This window comes from Schistocerca serialis, chromosome 2, assembly GCF_023864345.2.
Source record: "Schistocerca serialis cubense isolate TAMUIC-IGC-003099 chromosome 2, iqSchSeri2.2, whole genome shotgun sequence".
NCBI classification, from domain to species: domain Eukaryota; kingdom Metazoa; phylum Arthropoda; class Insecta; order Orthoptera; family Acrididae; genus Schistocerca; species Schistocerca serialis.
Window position 1 is genome coordinate 166,762,940 of NC_064639.1, and position 17,113 is coordinate 166,780,052.

The 17,113-nt window shown below is 45.3% G+C and overlaps 1 protein-coding gene across 1 annotated transcript in view; it reads right to left on the reverse strand.

Annotated features, from left to right (window-relative positions):
* The window catches only part of LOC126456876 (uncharacterized), a 288,788-nt gene extending 272,307 nt beyond the window's left edge, over positions 1–16,481 (reverse strand). The window contains exon 1 of the mRNA XM_050092697.1: positions 16,368–16,481. The gene's annotated coding sequence lies outside the window, so the exon portion shown is untranslated. The remainder of the gene's footprint in view (positions 1–16,367) is intronic.
* Positions 16,482–17,113: the final 632 nt, after the last annotated feature.

The following is a 17,113-nucleotide window of genomic DNA, read 5'->3' on the forward strand; positions in this document are numbered from 1 at the left end:
TATGGGTACGAAAGGATGTACTATAATGATGAGTTACAGTGAAACTATTTAGGGAAATTACCAATGAATATTATCACGGACAGTATTGTCGTTTTAGCATGGGTTGACGAACTGTAAGCTGAGACACAGTGTAGGTAGAAATTATTTAAAGAATCTCGAGGCTGATCAAGAAAGAAGAGAGGCGGATCGATAGATGGTAGAAGAAGATTTCAAAAAAAGAAGTTAAGAACACAAGAGATTGAGAATATTGTTTCATGACAGACAGTAAATACGACAAACTTAATGAGAGTATTGAACTGTTTGGACTCTTGTTGAAGACGTATGAGCAGAAGGTATGCCTTAACATTTTTAGTATTTTTTTAGTATTTCAATTTTTTTTTTATTTCGTTTGCACCGCATACATGTGGATTTTTTCCTCTGGTTTCGACATAATTACTGAGTGGTGTATTTAATATTTAAGGATGCCATTGTAATTTTATGTAAAGCCACTGCATTTTATTTTTAAAATATTTTTTTAAAAGGTGTAGTATACAAATGATAGTAATAGAGATAGGGCTTGTTGCCACTGACGCCGCATACAGAGGTTAGCTGTATGGAAATTTAAGCAGCAAGCTCAGTTAAACTGTTATATGTAATGTTAATGTGGTACCATGTGTGATTGTATGTACGATGACTCGGATATAATTGGTATGTAAATTTGCTGTTTACAAGCTAATGCATTTGTGATCTGCTTTTAATTTATACGTTAATGGCTGATTCTCATTGTGTCCTTTTATTCAAATAGTACTGCAGATAGCTACACAGTAGTTGCAATCGATCGGCAATAAACAGATTATAATCTTACTACGGATGCTGTCCTTCCAAATATAATGAATTTCATTTATACGGTCGTGCAGAAAGCTTTTTCTAATGGAAACAACGCTGAAGAGTAATACAAATTGTAAACAGTAAAAGCCTTATAACACTGCCTTGGAATAGTACCGAGATTAGTTTCACATCTACGTAGTATATTAAGTTCTTTTCCCGCAACTGCGTCGTAGATAAGAGTGTAGTCAATTTAAAAATTAAAAAAAAAAAAAACGTATCAGTTCAAGGATAGGCTCTCTTGTCAAAAAAATTATGACGTGCAAAATCCCTGTTGCACTCGTTTTTAAAAAAGAGATTTAATTATTTTTTGCACAAAGTAGGGATAATATAAAAAGTAGATTGGCAATAGAAAGAAAAGCGTTTATGAAGAAGAGAGGTTTGTTAACATCGGATATATATTTAAATGTTACAAAGACTTTTCTGCAAGTACACTCCTGGAAATGGAAAAAAGAACACATTGACACCGGTGTGTCAGACCCACCATACTTGCTCCGGACACTGCGAGAGGGCTGTACAAGCAATGATCACACGCACGGCACAGCGGACACACCAGGAACCGCGGTGTTGGCCGTCGAATGGCGCTAGCTGCGCAGCATTTGTGCACCGCCGCCGTCAGTGTCAGCCAGTTTGCCGTGGCATACGGAGCTCCATCGCAGTCTTTAACGCTGGTAGCATGCCGCGACAGCGTGGACGTGAACCGTATGTGCAGTTGACGGACTTTGAGCGAGGGCGTATAGTGGGCATGCGGGAGGCCGGGTGGACGTACCGCCGAATTGCTCAACACGTGGGGCGTGAGGTCTCCAGAGTACATCGATGTTGTCGCCAGTGGTCGGCGGAAGGTGCACGTGCCCGTCGACCTGGGACCGGACCGCAGCGACGCACGGATGCACGCCAAGACCGTAGGATCCTACGCAGTGCCGTAGGGGACCGCACCGCCACTTCCCAGCAAATTAGGGACACTGTTGCTCCTGGGGTATCGGCGAGGACCATTCGCAACCGTCTCCATGAAGCTGGGCTACGGTCCCGCACACCGTTAGGCCGTCTTCCACTCACGCCCCAACATCGTGCAGCCCGCCTCCAGTGGTGTCGCGACAGGCGTGAATGGAGGGACGAATGGAGACGTGTCGTCTTCAGCGATGAGAGTCGCTTCTGCCTTGGTGCCAATGATGGTCGTATGCGTGTTTGGCGCCGTGCAGGTGAGCGCCACAATCAGGACTGCATACGACCGAGGCACACAGGGCCAACACCCGGCATCATGGTGTGGGGAGCGATCTCCTACACTGGCCGTACACCACTGGTGATCGTCGAGGGGACACTGAATAGTGCACGGTACATCCAAACCGTCATCGAACCCATCGTTCTACCATTCCTAGACCGGCAAGGGAACTTGCTGTTCCAACAGGACAATGCACGTCCGCATGTATCCCGTGCCACCCAACGTGCTCTAGAAAGTGTAAGTCAACTACCCAGGCCAGCAAGATCTCCGGATCTGTCCCCCATTGAGCATGTTTGGGACTGGATGAAGCGTCGTCTCACGCGGTCTGCACGTCCAGCACGACCGCTGGTCCAACTGAGGCGCCAGGTGGAAATGGCATGGCAAGCCGTTCCACAGGACTACATCCAGCATCTCTACGATCGTCTCCATGGGAGAATAGCAGCCTGCATTGCTGCGAAAGGTGGATATACACTGTACTAGTGCCGACATTGTGCATGCTCTGTTGCCTGTGTCTATGTGCCTGTGGTTCTGTCAGTGTGATCATGTGATGTATCTGACCCCAGGAATGTGTCAATAAAGTTTCCCCTTCCTGGGACAATAAATTCACGGTGTTCTTATTTCAATTTCCAGGAGTGTATTTGTACGGAGTGTAGCCATGTACGGAAGTGATACACGGACGACAAACATTTTAGACAAGAAGAGAAGTTTTTGAAATGTGGTCTACAGAAGAATGCTGAAGATTAGTTGGGTAGTGATGAAGAGTTATTGAACAGATATGGACACAAAAGAAATTTGCAGCGCAACCTGACTAGAACAAGGGATCCGTTGGTGGGCTACATTCTCAGGCATCAGGGGCTCTCTGGAGGGAAGTGTGGAGAGTAAAAATCGTAGAGGAAGACCATGAGATGAATACAGTAAGCAGATTCAGAAGAACGTAGGTTGGGGTGCTATTCAGAGAGAAGATGCTTACACAGAATAGAGCGGCATGGAGAGCTGCATCAAACCAGTCTTTGGACTCAAGACCACAACAACAACGCCCAAGTCACGTTTTTCACAGCCGTAGAAGTGAGTCTGAGATAATTTTTGTGCGTGTATCGTGATTTACACAAAAAACTACATATAGTTACTTCTGATAATGTTGACGAAGACGAATAAACAATAGCAGCATTGATAAGGTAGAAAGGAAGGTTGGGGTTGAATGTCTTGTTGACATCAAGTACGTTAGAGACACAGCTGAAGCTGGGATTTCAGAAGGGTGGGAAGAAATCATTTGTTTCCTTAATGGACTGATCATAGCGTGTCGGACCTCCTTTTCCCGGCATAGTGCCTTATCTCGACATGCCATGGACCCAACAAGACGTTGGAAGTTCCCTGCAGAAGCATTGAGCCTTGCTGCCTCTACAGCCATCCATAATTTCGAAAGTGTTTCCAGTCCATAATTTTGGGCATGAATTGACCTATCGATTATGTCCCACAAATATTCATTGGGATTCACGTCGGGCAAACAGTATGGCCAAATCATTCACTCGAACTGTCCAGAATGTTCTTCAAGCCAATAGCGAACAATTTTCAGGCCCTGGAACAACAAAGGAGTTCAGGAGATCTCTCCATAACACTTTTTCTAACGTCCGCTGGTTCGGAGAACAGGCCGCTGCTAGCACCAACTGCTGCAGCTCAAGAAGAGGCTTCGGTGCATTCCTACAGGCAGCTGCCTGCGGCCGCAGTCAGAGACTTTGTGGCTCCGGCGCACATGTGGCGGGGGCGGCCAGCGCTAACGATACAGACAAAAGCTACACATGCACGACAGTGCGCAACTCCAGTGAGCTACAGAAGAAAGCGAGACAAATGATGGCTCTCCTGAACGAAGACGAGTGCGTGTTGCTTGTCCGAAAGTGCAGCTGTGCTGCCTAAGACACACCGCCAGCAGTCAACCCTGCAAGCTCTCGCCGTTCTGAGAGAAACATATCAGTGTAATAGTTGCATTTAACATCAATGCTCCCTTCATAAACGAGTATGTATTAAAAGAAGTACATTAATGACAATAATGAAACAGTCATGATTCGACGAAAATAGGCATAATCCATTTTCTTTTTAATTTTATGTTCGCCCCCGGTAGCTGAGTGATTGCCGCCACGGTAGCTCAGTGTGTTCGGTCAGAGAGCCGGTTGGCCTCTGTAATAAAAAACTGAGTGGAACGATCAACCACCGAACTTGAACAGGATGTCTTGCAACGTCCGCAAAACCAAACACAACGATAATTTAAAAAAAAAATTAAAAAATTAAAAAAAAAGTAGTCAGCGCGACGGAATGTCAATCCTAAGGGCCCGGGTTCGATTCCCGGCTGGGTCGGAGATTTTCTCCGTTCAGGAACTGGGTGTTGTGTTGTCCTAATCATCATCCTTTCACTCCCATCTACGCGCAAGTCGCCGAAGTGGCGTCAAATCGAAAGACTTGTACCAGGCGAGCGGTCTACCCGACAGGAGGCCCTCGTCACACGACATTATTATTATTTTAATTTTATGAGGAAAACTGGCATAATTCGAGAGCATTACACATGTTCAAATTATAAACTGTCGTGCACAGGGTATTATATTCTTCCCAGATGGCTGAATTAGAATACGAGGGAGTAGAAATCTCTTCTGAAGAGCACGTTATAAAGGCATCCCAGATATGTTCAATAATGTGGTGGCCAGCGGAAGTGCTTCAACTCAGAAGAATGAATGGCTGCAGGTGATGAGATAGGATGCTTACGTACGTGTCACCTGTCGGAGTCATATCTAGACGTATCAGGGATCCCGTATCATTCCATCTGAACACACCCCACACCATTACAGAGCCTCCACAAGCTTGAACAGTCCTCTGCTGACATGCAGGTCCATGGATTCATGAGGTTGTCTCCACACCCGTACGTATCCATCCTCTCGATACAATTTGAAACGAGACTCGTGCGACCAAGCAACATGTTTCCAGTCATGAACAGTCCAATGTCGATGTTGACGAGCCCAGGCAAGGCGTAAAGCTTTGCGTCGTGCAGTCATCAAGGGCACGCGAAAGGGCCTTCAGCTCCGAAAACCCATATAGATGATGTTTCGTTGAATGGTTCGCACGATGACACTTGTTGATGGCCCAGCATTGAAATCTGGACAATTCGCGGAAGGGTTGCTCTTCTGTCACGTTGAACGATTCTCTTCAGTCGTCATCGTTCCCATTCTTGCAGGATCTTTTTCCGGGCGCTACGATGTGGGAGGTTCGATGTTTTACCGGATTCCCGATATTCACGGTACACTCATGAAATGGTCGTACGGGAAAATCGCCACTTCATCGCTACTTTGAAGATTCTGTGTCCCATCGCTCGTGCGCCAACTATAACACCACGTTCAAACTCACTTAAATGTTGATAACCTGCCATTGTAGCAGCAGTAACCGATCTAACAACTGCGCCAGACACTTGTTGTCTTATATAGGCGTTGCCGACTGCAGCACCATATTCTGCCTGTTTACTTATCTCTGTATTTGAATACGGACGCCTATATCAGTTTCTTTGGCACTTCAGTGTAGTGTAGAACGGCATCTATACAGTCATTCTTTCACGTTTGAAAGCATTCCTCCTCGTTATTTTGTAACATCCAAAGTCGGTAAAAGAACTGTGAACTATTTGCACCCAAAGCTTTAAGCTGTCATACCATTCCTTGTAATAGAACCTTCTAACGTAGCGTAGTAGAGAGCCCTATAAGATTTTACCGTCTCTCTCTTCTGATATATCGGAAACAAATACCACCTCTGTGCCAACATCGAACATATTTGCCCCCACCCCCCACGCCCCACGCCCCCACCCCCAATAACTCGCTTCCGTGGACCTGTATGTGTGTAAAGTTTTCATTCCATTCCTGTACTTAGTGACATTGTTCCATATACCACTGCCGTCTAGCATATTTTTGCACATTTGCCAAAGGGAGGCGGAAAAGTGGACGGCCCGCACGTAACACATGCCGTAATAAACGGGGACGGGCTGTCACCCCTGATAATGTATGATGTGTTCCACTGTTCCACTGTTGCGTCAGAGCAGAGGAGGACGAATATCTGTCCTGCAGCGCCATTCGGATGAGATGTCGACCTTCTCGGGGCGTGCTGGGGATGGTTCGATCTGACCCATCTCGTCATCTTCTGTGGCCTTCCGTGAACCATTCTTCACACATGTGTTGCACTGCCGAAACACTTCGTTCTACACGAGCAGAAATTTCGCAGATGGGTGCATCACATTATCTCATGACAGTAACGCACTCTCTTTCAAACCCACTGATTTGAAGGTACGGTTAGCGGATACGTCTGCGAGGCATCCTACACGTCTGCTCGACCCACACTGGTCCATTATCTCCGGTTTAAGTGCCAACGAGAGCCGCAGGCCCATTTTACTAGCAGGTGGTGTTGTGCCGCGATATCTATGTTCCTTGAACCCGCTGGCCGACGTGGTTGGAACGCTAATCATTTCTGCGGAACATACTGCTGTACTTGTTCTGTTAACGTGAACGTCCTGTCTCTAGTTGTTCAAGGCGTTCTGGTTTTCTTTTTTATGAACATGAGTGTAGAAATAATTTCCATAATACCTGCTTCATGTAAATACTGAGTGTGTTGTCTGTCAAAAGCAAAGCTTGTTCGACGTGGTGAGCTCTCACAAGGTGATGTTCTTACTGACCGGGCACGTATCTGTCCCGTTTGTCTTATCACATGTTGAAGGTTCAAATGGCTCTGAGCACTATGAGACTTAACATCTTAGGTCATCAGTCCCCTAGAACTTAAAACTACTTAAACCTAACTAACCTAAGGACATCACACACATCCATACCCGAGGCAGGATTCGAACCTGCGACCGTAGCGGTCGCGCGGTTTCAGACTGAAGCGCCTAGAACCACTCATGTTGAAGGATACTGAGGTTTCTATTGATCTATATGACAGACAGAACAACATGACTAGCGTATGGACAACGGAGGAGTGTGCGTTTTAATACAGCTAACGTAGCAGTTTTATGTGCGTCCATTTTCGTGAAGAAACTATATTGTTTGTGAGCCAACTAAAGCCTACAATTGCCGCAGGAAAGCCCTGAGAGAGCGCAAAATAACGTTTACTAGATCCTTCCGTGCTGTGCCGTTTGCCGACGGCGCGGTGTCACGTAACGTTTGGTATCCCTTGTGTGTGCACGGCGACATTAGGTGCATCGTACTGTGGGCTGACTGTTTTTCGTTACACGGTATGATTCGGAGACCTCTAGCGGCAGAAGACTTCAAATATGCATACATGAAGAACAATGATGTAGAATGTTAATAACGCTCGTTTTATTTAAAAATCTTTAGGAATTTTCACATTATAAAAATATGGAGCTATTACTTTTTAGCACACTACCGCAAGTGTCCCGATAGTTCGTGTATCAACGCAGACTGTCCAATTTGTTCACAACACTGGCAGGCAGGTAAGACGGAGTAAAAACAGTGATCGTACAGGACGTTAACTGCAAGGACCGAAGACGATTATCACCCATTGTCAGTGACGTACGGTTTCACACTCGACAGTAGGTACTGCTGTCAGAGAGGCAGATTCATCTCAAACAGCTTCCGAGCGAACGTTCCGAAGAGAAACTGCGTGCGGCGGTCATTTGGATCTGGCTACTTCTCAAAAGGCCATTGTCCACATGACAGGTAATGCTGCTGGCCAAGGAACAAAGAAACTGGGCAGCAGCTTGCTGGAGGCGATGTGTGTGGTCAGACGAGCTGCGACTTCACCTCTTTACAAATGATGCAAGGCGTGTAGCGCAACAGCGGCCTGATGAGGCACTTAACCCACATCGTGGCTGTGCTAAGTTCCTATGGGACCAAACTGCTTAGGTCATCGGTCCCTAGGCTTACACACTACTTAATGTAACTTAAACTAACTTACGCTACGGACAATACACACACCGACGAGCGAACAGAGGACTCGAACCTCCGACGCGTAGAGCCGCGCGAACCGTGGCAAGGCGACTGAGATTGCGCGGCTACCCCACACGGCAACCCGCATAGTGTGGTGAGTGTAGTCCAGGCTGGAGTTGGCAGTGTTTTCCGTACCAAGACTTGTCCGTCAACATGACAGATCTGTCTCCAATAGAGCACATATGAGACATCATCCCGACGACAACTCTAGCGTTATTCACAAGTTGCTAGTTCTGCAAGGTTCGCAGGAGAGCTTCTGTAAAGTTTGGAAGGTAGGAGACGAGGTACTGGCAGAAGTAAAGCTGTGAGTACCGGTCGTGAGTCGTGCTTCGGTAGCTCAGTTGGTAGAGCACTTGCCCGCGAAAGGCGAAGGTCCCGAGTTCGAGTCTCGGTCGGGCACACAGTTTTAATCTGCCAGGAAGTTTCATGAATTGATATGTTTATTTCACCATTATCGTAGGTCAAATTCTTATCTTTCTTCTACATCTTCAAGAGGAGTAGACTATGCTGTAGACATTCTCGTCTTTCAAGATTACACGAGCCACGTTCAAGAGTCTGAACATATACGTTTCTGTTTTATCGAACACTCAGATCACGCGATCACACCTCGACCAGCCCGCTAAATTACCTGTTCTCAGCCCCATAGAAATCTTTGGAACTATACTGGCGGAAAAAAAAATCGCAACACCAAGAAGGACTTGTGCGACGTAAGATACACATTGGTAGACGTGTTTCCACATGTGAAAGATGACGACTGTTCAGATTTTGCCGCACTGTGAGGATGCAAATCAGGGTTGCATTAAATATACACTGTAACGGTCGTGAGCGTTAGTCACCTTTCAAATTGGACGTGGTGAGTTGATGTTTGTCAAGAATGCCTTTAAGGTGCCAAAGCCGCCATTATGAAGACAAGAGTGCGTTTGAAAGAGGTCGTCTAATAGGGTTACGAGAATCTGTGTATCCCTTCTGCGATATTGCAGAAAGACTTGACAGGTATGTAGCCACAGTACATGATTGTTGGCAGCGGTGGTCAATAAGTATGTAAAGAGACGGGGCTCTGTCCGGACTGCTACGTGGCACTGCCGAGAGGAAGACCATCGTGTTCGGCGTATGGCTAGAGCGCATAGTGCTGCATCTGCAGCAGCAATGTGAGCACCAGTTGGCATCACAGTGAAACAATGAACCATCACATATCGGTTACATCAAGGACAGCCCGAGTGATACCCCCCGTTGCATGCATTCCACTGACATGAAAACATCGGCAAATGCGGCTTCAGTGCTGTCAAACGAGAATCAAAAATGGCTCTGAGCACTATGCGACTTAGCTTCTGAGGTCATCAGTCGCCTAGAACTTATAACTAATTAAACCTAACTACCCTAAGGACATCACACACATCCACGCCCGAAGCAGGATTCGTACCTGCGACCGTAGCGGTCTCGCGGTTCCAAACCGTAGCGCCTAACACCGCTCGGCCACACCGACCGACGAAGCGAGAATCCATTTGAAGACAGGGTGGAGGATCGTTACGTTTCCTGACAAAAGCTGATTCTGCCTCGGTGCCAGTGACGCCCGTGTGTTGGTTATCCCACACCCCCTGACTGCAAGTCTATGCGTCAGTCTGGCGATTCGACCTGTTACACTGCCATTCGTGAACAGTATACTAGGAGGTATTTTCCAACAGCATGACGCTCGCCCTCATAACGCTTTTGTAACCCAATGTGCTCTTCAGAGTGTCGACATGTTGCCTCGGGCTGCTGAATCACCAGATCTGTCTCCAATAGAGCACATAAGAGACATCATCCCGACGACAACTCTAGCGTTATTCACAACCAGTATTAACTGCCCTGTGTTGACTGACCACAAACTGACATCCGGCTCCTGTACAACAAAACTGCATGCACGTTTGCGACGTTGCATTCAAGACAGTGGGGGTTACACTGGTTATTAATGTACCAGCATTTCACATAAGCAATGACTAATCTCGTGCTTGTAATAACCAATGAAATGTTGAACAATTAACTATGTTATCTACAAATGCGTATTTCCGAAATCTCATTACTGTAAATTAATTTTTTTTTGTTGTAGCCGTTTTTTCCGTCGTTGTATCTCGAACATGGGGTGATACCTAAGCAGTTTGGACTTCTGCAAGTTTGTAGCTGTGTGGGGAGTGGTATCTTATGGATACAGCAATCGCGAAGAGAAATGTGGAACAGGGTATTACCAATGGGAGAGCCTGTGGTACCACGATAGTGGCTTGATGGCTCCTCGGGGTGACTAATATTTTGTCCAGTGACCTTGTGACGTAATCCTCGAACGACCAAGCATAGGCAAAACTTTCTCCTCCATTTTTCTTTAATTAAAAAATTATAACGAACATCCTACACTGAAGTGACAGAATCATGGGATATTGATATGCACAAATACGGATGGTGGTAGTACCACGCACACAAGGTATAAAAGGGCAATGAATTGGTGGGACTGTCATTTGTACTCATTTGATTTATGTGGAAAGGTGTCCAAAGCTATTATGGCCGCACGACAGCAATTAACAGAAATTAACGCGGATTGGTTGTTGGAGCTAGACCCAAGGGACATTCCACTTCTGAAATCGTTAGGGAAGACAGTATTCCGAGGCGTACAATGTCAAGAGTGTGACGAGAATAACCAATTTCAGGCGTTACCTCTCACCAGGAACAAAGCAGTGACCGACGGCCTTCACTTGACGATCGAGTGTAACGGCGTTGTAATAGAGTTGTCAGTGCTAACTGACAAACAACGCTGCGCGAAATAACCCGCAGAAATCAATGTGGGATGTATGATGAATGCATCTGTTAGAACAGTGCGGCGAAATTAGGCGTTAATGGACTACGGCAGCAAACGACCGACGCGAGTATCTTACCTAACAGCACGACATAACTTACAGCGCCTTTCCTGATGTCGTGACCCTATCGGTTGGATCCCAGACGACTGGCTAACCGTGGCCTGATCAGATGAATCCCGATTTCAGCTTGTAGGAGCTGATGGTAGGGTTCGAATGTGGTGCAGACCCAACGATGCCATGGATACAAGTTGTGAACGAGGCACTGGGCAACGTGGTGGTTGCTCCATAGTGGCGTGGACTATGTTAGCAATTAATGGATTGGTCCTCTGGTCCAACTATACCGATCATTGATTGGAAATATTTATGTTCGGCTACTTGGAGACCATTTGCAGTCATTCATGGACACCATGATCCCAAACAACATCGAAATTTTCATGAATGAGAATGCATCGTCACCGAGCCAGAATTGTTCGCGACTGGTTTGGAGAACATTCTGGACAATTAGATCTAATGATCTGACCACCCAGATCGCCCGACGTGAACCCCGTCGAGCATTTATGGGACATAGTCGAGAGGTTAGTTCGTGCACAAAATCCTGAGCCGTCAATACCTTCTTAATTGTGGACGGCTATAGAGGCAGCATGGCTCAGTATCTCTGCAGTGGACTTCCAACGATAAGTTGAGTCCATGCCACGTCGCGTAGCTGCACAAAGCCGCACAAAAGGACGTCCGACACAATATTAGGATGTATCCGATGACTTTCGTCACCTCAATTTATGCTTATGGGCATTTTTATATTTGTATTTCAAGTTATAAACTATTATTCGGTTAAAATGTAAAAAAATGGAAATAAAGAATACAACTTCTGTGGTCAAGGGCATATTTTGACCTGGGCTAGTACTAACGGTGACCGTAATTCAAATTGTGTGTAAATTTCATCTGGCAGCCGCGGCAAGCAGTAACTGCAGTATCTCATTCTGAGAACTCCTGTTTTGCCAAGTAAATTTGTTGCTATGTCTTTGTTACCTTTTTGTACTATTACATTTTCTTAGTCATGTGCACATACTCCATCCGTTATTCAGCATCAGCCATTTTTCATGCAGGGGTAATTGTCATGCACGGACTACAGTATACTCTTCTGTTGAAGAGTGTTTGTTGATAGTATTCAATATACGTAACCTATATTTGTGAGAGTGCCTTTATGTCTGTTTTTGGAGCTTTATGTCAAGGGAAAAAATGCTGCGTTCAGTTATCAGAACAAAGAGTGAATAGACAAAATAAATGTAAGGACAGACTGAATGTTTCTAGTTTATACAAACTTTCAGTGTCCAAATTTTGACCACTGTTACTTATTATACCTTTCACAAGAAAAAATAGTTTATTAACTTGTGCAATTTCGGACACCCTATAAGTTCCAAACATTACGTTATTGGTTATAACGTCAGTGAGCACTTTTAAATTGATTTCACATTTCAAACACAATCACTTAAAATAAATACATGTTACAAGATTTGTAGCATATTGTAACGCGGACAAATTTCGCTCTTGGTTGGTGCTCCATGTAACCTAAAATATCTTGATGCCTGCAGGTGTAATGTAGCGGCAGAGGCCCAAGGACCGTTGTCTATTGTCGCGAATATTGAAATGGCATCTTATCGATGCTACATTACGGACACACCTATGAGAATGGATACTTCAATAATGTAAAAAGAAGAACAATACAGTAGTACATGCGATATCTTTCGAATCTAATTTATTTGTGAAAAACTGTATTTTGCACAATAGCAATCTACCCCTTCTTCATAAAGATTATTCGTTTCAGTCAACAATAAACCACTGTTCTTAAAAGAGCACTGCAGGCTCGTGGCCCAACGAAGCGGTCTGCGTGCGGCTGCCGTGTAAGATAGAAAGTGCAAATGCACATCGCTTAGCTTGGCGGAAGTTACCGAAGATCACGGATGCTGCCTCGCCAAATGACGCAACCAAGAGAGCACTGTTCAAGGCCATGAGGATGTAATGCGCACGTGACCACTTGCGCGCGCACTAAGAATTTGCAGTGTGTCCATGTGCGATGCGCTTTCCTTACCACTACACCATGTCTTTTCGCCCGCTTTCAGTTCAGTGCAGTTAACATTATCGAGTGTAACGAGCCCTATTTGTTCATTTGCTCAATTGACACACGAGAACCTACTTTGTAGCTGGACTGAAGTTTTTTTGTTAATCATAAATATGGCTGACAATTATAATTAGCTGACACGTTCCTAAACGTAAATATTTTCTATAGCGAGTACGATTTTAACTGCAGACTGAAAGCGAGCATTATTTCGCCAGCTATTCATTCACAACAATTTCCAGTTTCACAGTTAAATCAGTGACATTCAGTATTCGATTAATTTTCGTTGTACGTCCACAATGAGATGACAAAAGTCATGGTACAGCGGCATGCAGATACACATATATATGTAGTACAGCGTAGACAAGCTATAAAAGGGCAGCGCATTGACGGAGCTGTCATTTGTACTCAGGTCATTCATGTGAAAAGGTTTCAGACGTGGTTGTGGCCGCACGACGGCAGTTAGCAGACTTTGCACGCGGAATAGTAGTTTTAGCTAGCCCCAAGGGATACTCCAATTCGCAAATCGTTAGGGGATTCAGTAATCCGAGATCCACAGTGTCAAGGATGTACCAAATGTTCAAATGTGTGTGAGTTCTTAAGGGACCAAACTACAGAGGTCATCGTCGGTCCCTATGCTCACACACTACTTAAACTAACGCAAACTAACATATGCTAAGAACAACCCACACATCCATGCCCGAGGGAGGACTCGAATCTCCGTCGGGAGGATGTACCAAGAATACAAAATTTCAGGCATTACCTCTCACTACGGACAAAGCAGTAGTCGTCAGCTTCACTTAACGACCGACAGTAGAGGTATCAGTGCTAACAGACAATCAAGACTGAGTGAAATAACCGCAGAAGTAAATGTGAGACGTACGACGAATGTGTCCGTTAGGACAGTGCTGCGAAATTATGGGTTATGGTAGCAGACGATCGACGCGACTGCCTTTGCTAACAGCACGACATCGGCTGCAGCGTCTCTCCTGGGGTTCTGACCATATCAGTTGAACCCAAGACCAATGGAAAACCGGTATGTTCGGCGACGTGGAGGCCATTTGCAGACGTCCATGGACTTCATTTTCCCAAACAACGATGGAATTTTTATGGATGAGAATGCGTCGTATTACCGGGCCACAATTGTTCGCGATTTTGAAAAATCCGAGTGAATGGTTTGGCCACCCAGATCGCCCAGCATGAATCCCATCGAACATTTATGGGACATAATAGAGATGTCAGTTCGTATACAAAATCCTGCAGGGGAAACATTTCGCAATTATGGACAGCTATAGGTGCAGCATTTCTCAATATTTCTGCAGCGGACTTTCAACGACTTATTGAGCCTATACCACGTCGAGTTGCTGTACTACGCAGGGTTAGCGGGGGTCTGCCACGATATTAGGAGGTATCCCATGACTTTTGTCACCTCAGTGCATTCTCAGGGACTGTACCAATACTTGGTGAATCTCAGGCATAGAGGAGCACACCTTCTCTCCATAGGAAACACGCAAAATCAACAAAAGAAAATCCGATTCTAAGTACATTCCAACGTTTGCAAGGCCTGCTGTCACCGCTACATTGTGGAGAAGCTACATTGGATTCATGTTTCCGTAGTCGGGTGGTGGGCCGTTCGCCTGTTGCCCCCGCACCCAGCGGATGCGGCCCAACGTGTCAGTGAGTGAAATAACTGCCGGTCACGTGCTTCCCCATCCCGTGCGAAGCGAGTGATACGGGACGCATTCTACTTATGGGGGCTCGCCACACGGATGCAGTGACCTACTTTTTAATGCGTGGGGATGGTCTGTTGTTTGACCGAAACTGGAAATTATAATGAGTTAATGACGCACAGCTATTGCGCAAATGGTGGCTGTCTACTTGTGTGTCAAGCTGAATTAATTTATCATTTTCTTTCTTCGAACTAAATAATGTCTTTCTGATAACCTTTTGAACGGCTTTATCTTCATTCTTCCCAGCAGAAAATTATTAAAGAGCAAGTCTACTGTGAAATATATTGAAAAATATCGATGCACAACCAAGGAATTAACTTAAGGAGACGGAAATTGGTACGTGTGATGTACAAGTACAAAAAAAGAAATGACTGCAATTTCAGAAAAAAATTGACAATTTATTCAAGAGAAAGAGCTTCACAAACTGAGCAAGTCAATAACGCGTTGGTCTATCTGCGCCCTTATACAGGCAGTTATTTTGCTTGTCATCGATTAATAGTGTTGTTGGATGTCCTCCTGAGGGGTATCGTGCCAAACTGTGGCCAAGTGGCGCGTTGGGCCGTCAAAGTCACGAGAAGGTCGGAGGGCCCTGCCCGCAATGCTTCAAAAAATGCTTCAAATGGCTCTGAGCACTATGGGCCTTAACTTCTGAGGTCATCAGTCCCCTAGAACTTAGAACTGCTTAAACCTAACTAACCATGCCCGAGGCAGGATTCGAATCTGCGACCGTAGCTGTCTCGCGGCTCCAGACTGTAGCGCCTAGAACCGCTCGGCCACTCCGGCCAGCTCTCGACTGTCCATACACCTTCAGCATGTCGGCTTTTTCTGCATTGGTAAATCTCATCGCCCACTCACGATCTACTGCTTGGACTATCACACACTAATTGATTAGCAAGTCGCAATACACTCAAGGAACACACAAGCATATTGCAAGCAAGCATAATAACATCGTATCTAGCAACTATGCAGATTGAGTAGCACAAACAGGTGTCGGGGTGGAAACTTTTCAAAATACGATACCTTATAAACGATTCTCACTAGTCTCCTGAAAAAAAAAAATTGGCATTCCAATTTGCCCACTTTTAATTTGTTAATGTCAATCGGAATTGTTCCATTTAAGAAAGTGTGTGTTTGCACAAAAAATCCAATTTCTATTATTACCATCTGTTGATTGGCTAACAATACAGGCTCCTGACCACCAATCCATTCTGAGAAAACCACATATCAATAGCATTTTTCATTTCCGCAATTTTGCTGTGCAAGTTTTGGGTGATTCACCCTGTATGGCACACCGAAACACGTGCTCTTTAAGTCATTTTCCACCATAATTACCCCATCTTTGGGCTCCGATTTAACAATGCTCACTTCTCTCGACTTTACCGTGGCTGCCGCTAGGCAAGTGACAACTGTACTGTCCGCTACGGTCGGGACCGACTTTGTCAGTCAACGCTTCAAACCAACAACTGTGCGATGAATAAGTTAAAAATTTTGGAAAATACCGTAACAAAAATCATACTAACAGTAGTCATTCTGTGTACGAAAAATTCACATTGTTTTACAGAAAAACCAGAGATCTGTTAATTCTCATTGATTGACTTTCGGTGATGTATTGGAGAATCACATCACTTGGAGATTCATAAAAGCGTGCGTGCCGCGTACCTTGTTAGTATTTAGTGCGGTGTCGATTGCCGCCTGGTTTCAGCGCACGGGCGGTGCAGTCTCTGGAGGACAGCGGAGCGCTGTGGACAGAGCGGCTTGTGTCCTCAGCTGTTGCGATAAGACTGCGGGAAGCCTCACCGGAAGTTTGTGACCAGACCAGGCGCACCATTTCCTTGAGTTCCCCCACATCCACGACATCGACCAATCACCGTGTAGCACGACACATTTCTTTCACCTGGTTACACATGTGAGAAAACACCCTAATACTCATAACCCTTCCACTATGAGTAATCTGCTCATTTATCAGAATTATGCAGACAACAAAGTGAACCTGGAGGAATGTTGACTTGTTATTGCGATGCGGCCTCTGCGAGGGCAAGGTGAAACGTTCTCGTTCTGGAAGTGTCCGTTTTAGGTACAATAGTTCCCAGGTTTTCGAAGTGGTCGCCTTTCAAGTCAAAGTACTTTGTCCAATGTATAAGCTATATTTCATACATTAAGTGCGATTATTGAAGGTCTGCAAAATTCCCATGCTTTTTCGTGTGTTCAGTCAGAAGATTTCTTTTTTGCATCTTTCCAAGCCTGTCTATTACGTGCAACTCTCTTTATATCTCCATAGCAGCTATATAGATCAGTCTCAGTGCTAGAAAATTATAGTGAAACACGGAAAGACCTACAGAAAACCGGCACCTTTGCAGAAGGAGCCGTCGTAGACAAATGTAACGAATTGTGCACAAAGAGACAGA